The sequence below is a fragment of the Protopterus annectens genome, chromosome 17.part0 (genome assembly GCF_019279795.1).
Source record: "Protopterus annectens isolate FY-2018-M chromosome 17.part0, PAN1.0, whole genome shotgun sequence".
Classification (NCBI taxonomy): Eukaryota; Metazoa; Chordata; order Ceratodontiformes; family Protopteridae; genus Protopterus; species Protopterus annectens.
This window is the reverse complement of record NC_056751.1, coordinates 744,382,558-744,395,145: the sequence shown is the minus strand read 5'-3', so window position 1 is coordinate 744,395,145 and position 12,588 is coordinate 744,382,558. Positions and strand designations below refer to the sequence as shown.

At 39.2% G+C, this 12,588-nt stretch overlaps 1 protein-coding gene across 1 annotated transcript in view; it reads left to right on the top strand.

Moving 5' to 3' along the window:
- GAREM1 (GRB2 associated regulator of MAPK1 subtype 1) overlaps positions 1–12,588 on the top strand; it is a 2,177,677-nt gene that overhangs the window by 2,144,299 nt on the left and 20,790 nt on the right. The gene's annotated exons all lie outside the window — the stretch shown is intronic.

Genomic DNA, 12,588 nt, shown 5'->3' with positions numbered 1-12,588 from the left:
TATGAAATTTTAAGTTATTACGAAAGACTAAAATATCTGAACTCATGCAGTGTATTATATAGATTTTTAAGAGGAGACCTTATTCAGGCATATAGGGCATTTAGAGACAACTACCTGTGGGAATGTTTGGGGTTATCAAAAAGTAGTAGAGAATCATCAGGCAACCTATATAGAAGATTCTGGAGGAATGAGAGATGTGCTCATTGGTTCTCTGAGATGCAGCTGAAGCATGGTGTAGGCTACCAAATTACGTTAAAGCAAACACTAGTTTAGGTATTTTAAGAACAGCCTGGACTCGTATTATGGGAACAACTGTTTTGGTGTATTGGCAGGTTAGAAGGGTATTAATGCCCGTGCTTGAAATATTTGCATGTACAACATGTAATATACTTTAGGCTACTACAGCAGTGATCATGTGAATATCTACTGTTATGGCAAGTTTACTTAACACCACTCTATGCTCCCTATTTTGCATTATATTTTGCATTTGATACAAATGTTTACCATTTTTTTTAGTTTGAAAAGTAATGTCATTTTTGTGGAGCTTTTCTCCCCTGGACGCTGGGGATCTGCTGAAAAAGGCAGTGCCCAGTAGGGCTTTCCCAGTAAACAGTTACAGATAAGTAAATAAGCCTTTCTTCAGCCATTTTCTAAATGTCTCAAGTGAGCCAGACAAGTCTGTTCATTGCTTATTCTAACAGAACTACACTTAGCTATTATGTGTAGTTATAGGCTTTACTTCATTTGCCTTCTGCACCTAATTCAAACTTGACAGCTCAGTTTTATCTAAACCACCTTAGTTGTTTCTCACTCTCACTGTATCATATTTCCCCAGTCTATAGATATTCATAACATGCTCTGGATTTGCTCAAAATGTGTTTGGGTGCCTGACCTCCTCCCCAGTTTCTGCATCCTGAATTACATGCACTGCTTAATCCACTTTTTGCTGACTTTGCCTGAATACTAAGGACCTTGGAGCCCTGGATGTTGTTTAAAAGTATTCATCTTTCAGAGATGTTGTCATATAGTGAACACATCTGCCTCAAAATACTCTATTATGTTCTTTTTTGCTTTCTCATAGTTGTCCTTCTTTGTCCTTGTAACATTACTTCTACTCTGATATGTTCAGGATATATCTGTCTTCCTTCCCTTCTTATCTAAGCATTTTTTCCCAAAAGTTTGCTTTCAACTTGGATTTATACTCATTGCACTGATGAGATTTACCACTTTTCTCCTCTTTAGGGTCTTGCATTAGGATACCAAGACAACATTCCCTAAACTGATTATGTTTATCAGAAATCTCCAGTGTCGCTCATTCGTGTTAGTCTCCCTATACCATTTCATTTATTACTGGCATATAATCTGATCACAGTAGGAGCCTAAACAGTTGCTTTTTTAATAATAGGCATGTTCTTCCATTGCATAGAGCCTTATCCATCCTAGCCCAAGCTGCCTTCCTGCCACCCTTAAAACTGTGTGTGTGTCTCTAACTTCATAGTACCCACATTTACTAGCAAAAAACTTCTCAGTTGCTGTGGGAATATTTTCAATGTCAGTATTACAAGCAACCAAATTTTAATCCTCAGTATTCCTTTATGAAACATCATCATGGTGATCATAATAGAGTGCACTTATTGCTGGTCAGCACAAACTGGAAGATAAACTTTAATAAAATTACATAGCCCCCTAAACACCATCCCGTAATACCAGCAAACCAACCCTGGTGATCAGCAGCAGGATTATCACCCACTAGGCCTAGTCCTACATACCTGGCAGATATAGTCACTGTATACCCTCTCATTTGTAATGTTATTATGCTTAGTTTGAGTGAAGTATTTATCTTGCAATGCAGCTACGTCCACCTTTATTTCTTTAGGAGAACAAATATCCTCTTTCTCTCTTCACTGGGTTGGTTATTCCATTTACTTCCCATGTAAATATTACAGGGTCCTTCAAAACAATAGTGGTGATTTACAAAAGTCCTTTGCTTAGTATATCTTCTCATCTCCCCCCACCACAGTAAATGCCTACTCAAATTTAATTAACTCGCATTTCTTTACCTTAGATGTTAGGCCTGTGTACCCTTCCACAATTGTATATGTATATACATACATACATATATATATATATATATATATATATATATATATATATATATATGTAAACTCTTATTCAAAAAATTTATAAAACATTGTGACAAATAACTATGTACAAATATTTATATTCAAGCCCATTTTCTTCTGAGATGAAAGGATAAACCCAAAGGTAGGCAAATTTGAAGTAATATCCATAAAGTTATAACATTTCTGTAGATGGTTAGATAAATTATCTCATCAGCCCACTTCTGCACACTGTGTTTTAAGTTTAAGCAAAACTTGAGGTAAGCGACACTTGTCAGTTCTGTAATGAGGCGTTTATTTCCCAGTTTTTTCCTGGTCAAATTCAATTAATCATACACAAAAAGGGAAGAATATTACACACATTCAAATGCTTCACCACTTTCCATTGATCACAGGTCCCCAGTTAAACCTCTGTACTACTGTCGAAAGATTTTACTCTTCTAACATATTCTGGAAGAATCACACCAAGTTCTTGTAAGCAAGTAAAACAGCTTTGTTTTACATGCATGGAGACCTGCTACATGATAGTAGTATGCCAGCAGTCTGGCTACTTGTACGAGTTCTCCTTATATAGACCCTCCTGCACGTACATACACGTAGCACAGAGGACTTTCATTAAAATTGATAGTTTGATTACTTGTTTTTACCAGCCAGTACCACAGTTATTCTTGCACCATTAACTTTCTTATCAGCAGTTTAAGATTAACTTCTGCATTCCTCAGTGATCAACATTTTCCAGAACATTTCAGTTTGCACGCAGTGAACATTTTTCTGCTTAACCCTTTAAATACAGAATACAAAATATGTTGACTTCAGTATTTTTCCACATTTCCCCCCTTACAACATTTTGTATACTGTTTATTTTACACAATCCCAGATACGTTGTATACCTTCTCATAATCAGAGAAATATGCTTTTGTAGCATTGGCAGAGATAACCTTCGATATTATCATTTTGATACATGGTATGCAACAGCAGCCAAGCAGCAAAAATATGATTGCACCAACACATACAGCAATTAAAATGTTCATCAACACAGAACCCCAGTTTCCAAACAGATTTTGGAAAAAGTCAGTCAAGGGGTTTGGACCAGGTTTAGTCAGTTCAGAAACTTGTTGAATTATTTCAAGATGGCTCTGAATCACATGCTCGTTATCAGGAATGAACAAGCAGCATTCCTCATGTATGAGAGCGCAAGTACCTCCTTTCGCCGCTAGGGTGAAATCGAGCGCCATACGGTTCTGCAACACTACTGTTCTCATCGCCGTTAATTCGTCCGTCACCAATTCTAGCGCTGAAAATGTTGCATTACTCAGAGTCTCTAACAGTTTTGACAGTTTTCTCAGTTTCCAGATGGATTTTACTGTCCCATATGCTGGCAAAATACCAGCCCAAGCAATTACATCATCGCCTAGGTCCATATGTGAGAGTCCTTTGCTGCTGACGTGTGCCAAGTCATGGTGATAAATCCATGACGCATCAATGTTACCTACGGGATTAATAGGTTTATTAAGAGAACGTGCATTTCGTATTTTACCTTGAGGCAATGCATTTGTATGTCTGATAGCTGGTATCAGATATCCCAAAAAACAACTTCCTGACCAGCCATATGGTAACCATTTATATGCTTTCCTACCACAAATAAAATAATCATTTGTTTTGATGGTAATATTGGTTGCAAATTCATAACTCCCATTTGGCTTTAGCCCCTTAAATAACAGGCCATATACATACAGCATTTTTTCAACAAAACTAGTATCATTTACGTTGATGTCTTTTTTTATAGCTCCAAACTTAGTCTCACACTGCCCTTCTAGGGTACAATTATGAACTATTGTCAAATTACATTGGCTCAGCCCCACCTTAACTTTCCCAATCTTTTGAAAACACACTGTTCCGTTTTGGCGCCCCAGAAGAGGCAGCGCCACCTTGTCTCTCAGTGGTACCTCTGTGGTTTCAAACAACAAATTATTCCAAGTATCATTTGTTCCCAGAGGGGCTGTCCCTAACATTAAGCCACTATGTACAGTAGGTATTGCAGTACATACCCAACAATTTGAGACATTCATTGAGGATGCATATGCATATTTAATCGCTTGATATGTATTAAAGTTTGGATGCCAGCTGGTGTGTTTGTCTCTTTTTGAATGGCTAGCTTCATTAAAAGACAGAAATGCCCAAAACAGAAATATTACAATCACAATAGTTATAAACAATAAAACATTGCAATAGAACCATTTTCTCTTATTCTCATTATTGTCCTTCATGATTGCTGCTGTCTGTTTGTTTCTCAGGGGAACTCAAGTCTTTATTTAACTGAAAATGTCTTACGATTTTGCAGTGCGTTAGGTGGATCCATGAGGACCTTTCTTTAATCCGAACTGCTGTTGGAGTTGCGATTAGCACCTGGTAGGGGCCCTCCCATTTGGGGGATGCCCAGTTCTTGGGTTTTATTATTTTGATCCAGACCCACTCGCCGGGTCTGATTTCCGTGATCTTGTCGTCTCTTGAACCTGAAAAACAATCATTCGTTAAACAGCTGTTAGTATTGGTCAGCATTTTCCTCATGTACTCAGCTATCTCCTCACCCCTCACGTTCCGCAGGCAACAAGTTTTGCCACTGCGGGACGTAATAAGGTCTCCCATACAACAACTCAAATGGGGTGACTCCTTTTGAGGTGGGAGTTGTCCGCATGGAAAGGAGGGCTAGAGGTAGACAGGTAATCCAAGACTGATGTGTCTCGGCCATGAGTTTTCTCAACTTGCCTTTTAGAATGCCGTTATGGCGTTCCACCAACCCTGCTGACTGTGGGTGGTAGGCACAATGATGTTTCAATTCAATTTGGAAAACTGTAGACAGTTTCTGAATGATCTGATTGACAAAATGCGTGCTGTTGTCAGAGTAGATGCGTGTAGGAAGTCCAAAGTGCGGGACGATGTGATTGACCAAAATTTTAGCCACTGTTTGAGCATCCGGATGTGTCACCGGAAAAGCCTCAACCCATTATGAGCATCAAAACATTGTGTGAGACGATGTAGATAATTGTCTACGGTTTCGTCATCTGATTGAACGCATTGATTAATGCAAGTCCAATCTGCTTTGGGCTTCCAATGTTCTTCTATTTTATCTAAGAGAGTCTTTATTCTGGTTTTACACACCTCGGAGTTAAATGGCAGGGCTCCCCCTTCCTCTGGTAGCAGGGGGTCCCAAGTTCCGCAAATAAGGTGCCAATCAGGTCCTAGGATTTGCCTTATTACTTGTTCAAATTCTACAGCGTTTAATCTATAACTCATTCTCATGCCCCCTACGTCTGTACGGAATTTACGCATATCTACTTTTGGATGTGGAATCCCCTCTACCGCTTTTCGGATGTCATCACGGGTCCACGGTCGGTAGACCAATATGGTAGGACCCTCGCCTTCTGCGCCTGCTTGAGGATTTGCCACTTCTATCAGTGGGTATTCCTCTCCTTCCTGATCTACCTTTTCCTTAATTTTCCAGTGCCCTTCTCTCCTAATATGTTGGCAGGCTCTCTCTGTAATATAATACTTGGCGTGGGGGGGCCACCCACCGAAGCCTGGTATTGCGGTGGGTCCTGGTCGGGGGGCACCTCCATAACCTGTGCAGGGTGTGGATACTGGATGGGAGGGGCCGAGGGATTCTGGTGACTACGACTGACTATGGAAGTTTCATTATCTTCCTTTTGAACAAAGTACACATCTTTTTCACTTGAATTACCACACCCTTTTTTCAAATTTTGTTCCCTACGTCTTTTATTTGCTTCCTCCAGCCATTTCTGTGCCTGGGGAAACCCCACCTTCTTTTGATTCCTTGTCTTATTTCCTGCCTGTTTGCGCAGTAATCTTACTAGATTTTGACATTCTGACTTATTTAAACATCCACTAAACCCATGATCTTTTTTCCATTTATCTAAATACTTTACATTCTTTGGGTATAAATCAAACATAAACTTTTCATCTTCAGTTTTGTCGTCGCCTTTGGCGCAACTGGTTCCTGTTCCCATTTCTCTTACGAGAAACTATTCCTGTTCCTGAGATCTCTTGTATATGGAATCTATTCACATATACTCCTTATACTTTGAGAAAATTAAATTTCTCCCTTGACTAGTCCCTTAAAATTCAAAACTTGGATGCTGCACAGAAGCAAGCACTAGAGTCGCTGAGCAATGATGTAAATTTAGTTTTTAGACCTGCCGACAAAGGGGGGGGGGATTGTAGCTATGGATGCTGTTTTTTATCATGATTTAATGACGGAGATGTTAAATGATGACATAGCTTATTTGGAAATAGATAAAGTTGAGGTGAGCTCTATAATAAGAAATGTGCCTGATACATTGTACGATCTTTTGATGACGAGATGTGTTGACAAAGCTCTATATGACTATCTGATGATAGAAGCGCCATTAATCCCCCTTATTAAAGGCCTTCCCAAGATACATAAAGGGACGTTTCCTCCGCCCCTACGACCCATTGTATCTGGGAGGCTGTGGGTTACTGAACATGCGTCCCACTATGTGCAGTCCAAACTGGGTCCCCTGATAGGTTCCATCCCTACCATTCTAAAGAATTCTTTTGACCTACTGGAAGATCTGAAGAGTATTGCTTTATCTGATAATTTGAGATCTGATACATTGATGGTTACCCTGGATATAAAAAATCTATTCACCAGTATTCCCAATGAATTTGGGGTGGATGCAGTTAGGGATTGTTTGGTTGAATTGAGTGGATTAGATAATACGGATCAGTTGACTATTTGTAGTCTTTTAGATCTAATCTTGAATAACAATGTCTTCTTGTTTCAAGATAGGAAGTTTAGGCAAACATGGGGGGTGGCCATGGGCACCCCCTGTGCCAATGCCTATGCCAATTTGGCGGTTTATGTATGGGAGAAGACGTTTATATTCAATGACCTAAGATTTAGAGCTAACATCATTTTATACAGACGTTTTGTTGACGATATCCTCCTTTTTTGGAATGGAGGTATCGAATCCTTGAATGAGTTTATAGAATACATGAGTTCAACCACGACTTTTCTGAGCTTCACCTATGAGCATTCCTTCACGGAAGTGAATTATCTTGATATTACTATCTATAAGAATGCACTGAGTGAGATTACCACCTCCTTATACAGGAAATCATGTTGGAGGAATGGCATACTCCATTATGGGAGTATGCATCCTAGGTATATCTTCCCCAATGTTGTTAGAAATCAATTGACAAGAATAGAGAGACTCTGTGATATAGATAGTGTCAAAGAGTGTCTCTTGGATTTCCAGGTCAAGTGCTTTTTGGACAGGGGCTATCCCCCTGAGTTGGTATTAGGATATAGGCATGATACTAACTTGAATGATGAAGGGCTCCAGAAAAGTGGGACTTCGAGTAGATGTACAGGACATATTACTAGATTGAAAGCTGGATGTCAGGTTTATTTTGATATCAAATATACAAATGATATAGGATATATTAGGGACATTGTCTCTAATAACTGGAAGTTACTTACTATGGACAGTGAACTGTTGAAAATAGTGGGGGAGAGACCTAATTTTAGGTATAATAACTGTTTTAATCTAAAGAGATTACTGTGTAGGGAGAATATTAAGATTGAGCCATTGGATATTAGAGCAAGGTTTAAGCAGGGAACCTTCCCCTGTAAGAAATGTTCTACCTGTAAATTTATTTCAACTGAGTGGAAATTTGAACGTATTGAGTTAGGCTTACTATTTGAACCAAATATATATGCAACATGTGATACAGCGAATGTTGTATATTTAGCTGACTGTGATAGCTGTGAGGCATATTATGTGGGAATGACCACACGCAGGCTCAAAGATCGAGTCTATAACCATGTCTATGACATAAGAAAAGCTAATATTAATAATGCCTTGGCTAAACACTGTCAAATGTATCCGAATCATGGATTCAAGTTCAGGGTATTACAGATACAACATTTGAATAGAAGGGAAGGAGATTCCTTAGGGGCTCTTGAATTAAATGAGCTGAAGTGGATTCTTAAACTTAGAGCCCATAGAGCACCAGGGCTAAATTCAGCTGTTAATATCAGGCCCGCACTGTTATAACATCATTGTTCTTTCTCCCTCTTTTTCTCTTTTATTTTTCCTTATTTCCTTTTTCTTATTTCTCTCCTCCCTCCCTTTTTCCTTTCTGTGTATACTTCCCCTCCCCACCCCCAACCCCTCTTCCTCCCCCACCCCCAACCCCTCTTCCTTCCCCCTCCTCTTTCTTTTCTTCTTTTTTCTTTCTTCTGTTCTTTCATTCCTTCTCTCCCTCCTTCCTCTTTTCCTCTCATTTCCTTCACACACTATCCTTCCCCTCCCCCTCCCCTTTTTTTTTTTCTTTTTTCTTTGTTCTATCTGGTCCATATTGGCTGTTATATATTCTATGCATTTTTCTAATAGAAGGCAAATACATCAGTATATTTAATTTTCATTTTATTTTAATGTCGTTAACTTATAATGATTATGATAAATAGTTGTTTCTAGGAAGATAGGTTTTGCCATATGAAGATTTTAAATCTAATTTTTTAAGATTCTATATATTATCATGCACACTGAATGAAAATGGATGTGACAATATGATTGTTTTTCCTTACCTTACATGGGCATTGTTTCCTGTCTAGCTAATAAGCTAGCTTAATGATTTGTTTCAATTGCTTAATTATCTGCTAAGCACTTTGGCTTATTGTATATAAGGAAGGATTTAAGTTTTTTAAATTTGTAACCTGATGAAGCGCACGACTATTGTGCGTGAAAGCGCTTGTTTTTCACCTAATTAAACAAAATTGTTTGATTTTAAGCATCGTGGTGGTTCCAGTGTTTTCAACTATTATCCCTTAAAATTTAGACAAAAATTCCAATCAGAAACAACAAAAAAATAGCGTGTTTTTGCTTACCTTTGTGATTCCTCCGCCCTGTTTCGCTGCCACCCCACGGATTGAATCTGGAAAGAGTGACTGGCCTCTAATTTCAACCTGTTTCAGTTGGAGGTCTTTCATTCGAGGAGAGCCTGATCTCTCTCCACCTGCGCAGGTTTTCAGCCTCTCTTTGTTCGATTCGCGCCGTGCAGGGGCCGCCCTAACGTTGGGCGCCAGTTATGTCGAAAGATTTTACTCTTCTAACATATTCTAGAAGAATCACACCAAGTTCTTGTAAGCAAGTAAAACAGCTTTATTTTACATGCATGGAGACCTGCTACATGATAGTAGTATGCCAGCAGTCTGGCTACTTGTACTTTGAGTTCTCCTTATATAGAGCCTCCTGCATGTACATACACGTAGCACAGAGGACTTTCATTAAAATTGATAGTTTTATTACTTGTTTTTACCAGCCAGTACCACAGTTATTCTTGCACCATTAACTTTCTTATCAGCAGTTTAAGATTAACTTCTGCATTCCTCAGTGATCAACATTTTCCAGAACATTTCAGTTTGCACGCAGTGAACATTTTTCTGCTTAACCCTTTAAATACAGAATACAAAATATGTTGACTTCAGTATTTTTCCACAACTACATTTATATTTTAACCTTATACAACATGTATCTTTTCTACATGCACTTAATGTCTTCTTCTCCTTTTGGCTGCTCCAGTTAAGGGCCGCCATAGCGGATCATCGGTCTGCAGAAAGCGTTGCAGTAGAGTTTTATGGTGTAGAGTTATCAGCCCGGCACCCAACCTTCAGACATTTATATTCTTGTCACGGATGTGACGTCAGTCAGTAGAGAGAGGAGAAGCAATAAAAAAGGGTGGACCAAAAACAGTATCCACAACTGGAAGATAATAAAATATCCTCTCTTAAAATATTCCCTTTCTTAACATTTTTGTCCAGAGTCAAAAGGTTTGTAATGTATTTCCTCCCTTGCTGTATGTTAGGTATCTGCAGCCCTTTCTCCACTATATGTTTCTGCTGGCTAAATTGCTATTAATTTCATTTTTACTCCTTTTTTTTTTTTTTTACTCCTTTTTCATCTTCATAACACCTCAAGGAATTGCAAGTGCACATTTGCCAGGTAGAGAAGCTTAAATTGAAGCTTTCAGAGCTGACATTGTAAGGCAGCAAGCAAAAAGGATGTTCACTTACTCCTTGTAGGTGCAGAATAGTCACTATCTATAAAGATCTAATGGCCTCCCATTCAACAGTGCTTCCCTGGTTTTCAAATTGCTGTGACCCAACTGCTCCTTTTGGGCACATGATTCAGGCCTCACTAAGGCTGTGGTGGTGCAGTGATTAGAGTGGTTGCCTCACTTCAGGAGGTTCTCTGGTTCGATTCTTGGCTGGAGCGCCTTCTGTGCAGAGTCTGCATGTCCTCCCTGCAGTTAAGTAACCTTTAAAGACATGCAGGTAGGTCAGTGAGTGTGTGTGTGTGTGCCATGCTGTGAATGTTGGGCGCCAGGCTGGCAACTTGACACCATAAAAATCCACTGCCAGTCATGAGCAGACTGGTGATCTGCAGAGGTGGCCCCTAACCGGGAAAACCCAAAATACTTTTTTATTGAGGCCTCACTAAAATTGGCTATGTTTTTTCTGCTGCTACAATGGCACCAGACAGAAATGTCATGTGACCTCTCACCACTCTAATTTCACTCTGTATAGGTCCTGACCATCTTGCCAGTTGCCACTGCACAAACCTGCTGTCTTGTCATTCTGATCTTTTTTCAGTGTTCCACATCCTATGAATGTGTGTTGTGACTCCTTAAGTACTGTATCTGACACTTTAGAGAAATCAGTGTTTGTTTTGTCCATCTTCAGTTAGGATTTAGAGTTGTTTGTCTTTCGGATTTTCCCGGTAAGGGGTCACCACAGCAGAACTCAGATCCGCTAATGATTGGCAGTAGATTTTTACGAAACGCCGGGGTGCCAGCTCAACACCCAACTTTCAACAAAGGCACGCCCATTTATGCACGCATGTCTTTCGAATGCTACCCACCCGCGGGAAGGACATGCAGACTCCACACAGAAGGCACTCCCAAGCCCAGCCGAGAATCGAACGGGAGAATATTTTAATCTCACTAACCAGTTTGTGATTTAAGTACATTTAATAGTAGTCATGGTAAAGCTGCAGTTAATACATCAGATATTGACATCAGTATTGTAATGGTCTTATAGTGACACCTAGTGTTTCAAACATCTAACAGCAATCAGGCAGATAGCTTCAGCAAATCATGAAGTAAATGTTTTTGCTAAAAGAAAGCATTTTGTTAGCATTTGAGACATTGGTAGCATTATTAAGAAGAGATGAGCATTGTGTTTTATAAAAGAGAAAGTGCACAAATGTTTAAAAACAATTTTGCTTGAAAAGCTCCAGAGATGTGAAAGTGCAATTACCAGATGCTAGAGCACTGTAAACTAGCCTTAACTAAATGCAGCATGTCTCAAGAAGAAACAAAAGGAACAAAGTGCAGAAAAACTGCAACCACTAAAACTGAAAAAAGGGCATTTGGAGGCACAGATGAAAGGAGGCACTACTTCCAAAGTTTTAAAGTTTTCAGTTTTAGTGTATGCAGCATGTCCCTAAAATAACATACAGCAATTTGGGCAGTACCCTTAACAGTCCTGCAGGACTGCACAGCATACCTCTCAACCTCTTACAGCAAGAAATGTGGACAAAGCCATAAATAATGGGGGGATAAAGGTCCAAAAATTGGGACAATTTTTAAATATTGCTCTTACAAACTTAGAAAGTTAATATAATTACAGGGTTTACATTAACATGGATTTTCTGAAGGGTTTGAAGTTTGAAACTTCTGACTTCAGTCCACAGTTATTTCTCAGTAAACCTAAATTTTATGAGGAACAGACCAAAAATATGAGGCAAAAATTTGTACATTTTGCAAAAATCTGGACAGTTGAGAGGTACGCTGCACAGCATACTTATTCCTACCCAGAATTATAGTACTGGTTCATATAGATAAAGAACAAGCTCAGAGATACCATATCAGTACACTGCAAAGGATATACAGGAGCAGAATGCACTCACTCATGCTCACTCACTACCTAGAAGAATATGCTAACAATGGTCTTAAATGGATACATTTTTCTTAAGTACATATTCTTGGACAGTTGGATTACTGGATCTGGATGACACACACAATGTCACGTTACCACAAAAGAGATGCCGCACAGGATGTGAGAGGCGAACAAGAAGTAAATGGTCAAACACTTTGAGGATAGCCACCCGTCCATCTTGATCTCATGAGGTACCCTCGTTATCATTTAGCTGGAGCCAAATCATACTGCATTTGTAAAATCGTACTGTAATTTACATGTTTATTTCTGGGCATTAATAGGGTCACTTATTTGTCCTGAAACTATTTTGTTGAAAGCACGTGCAGCGCCTGTGACTGTCTAACCAGCTGGTTCCCCATTGGTTGATGTTTTGCTGTCTGTGGTGATGTAATCAGAAACCCATTGGAAACTTGTAGGCATTGCACT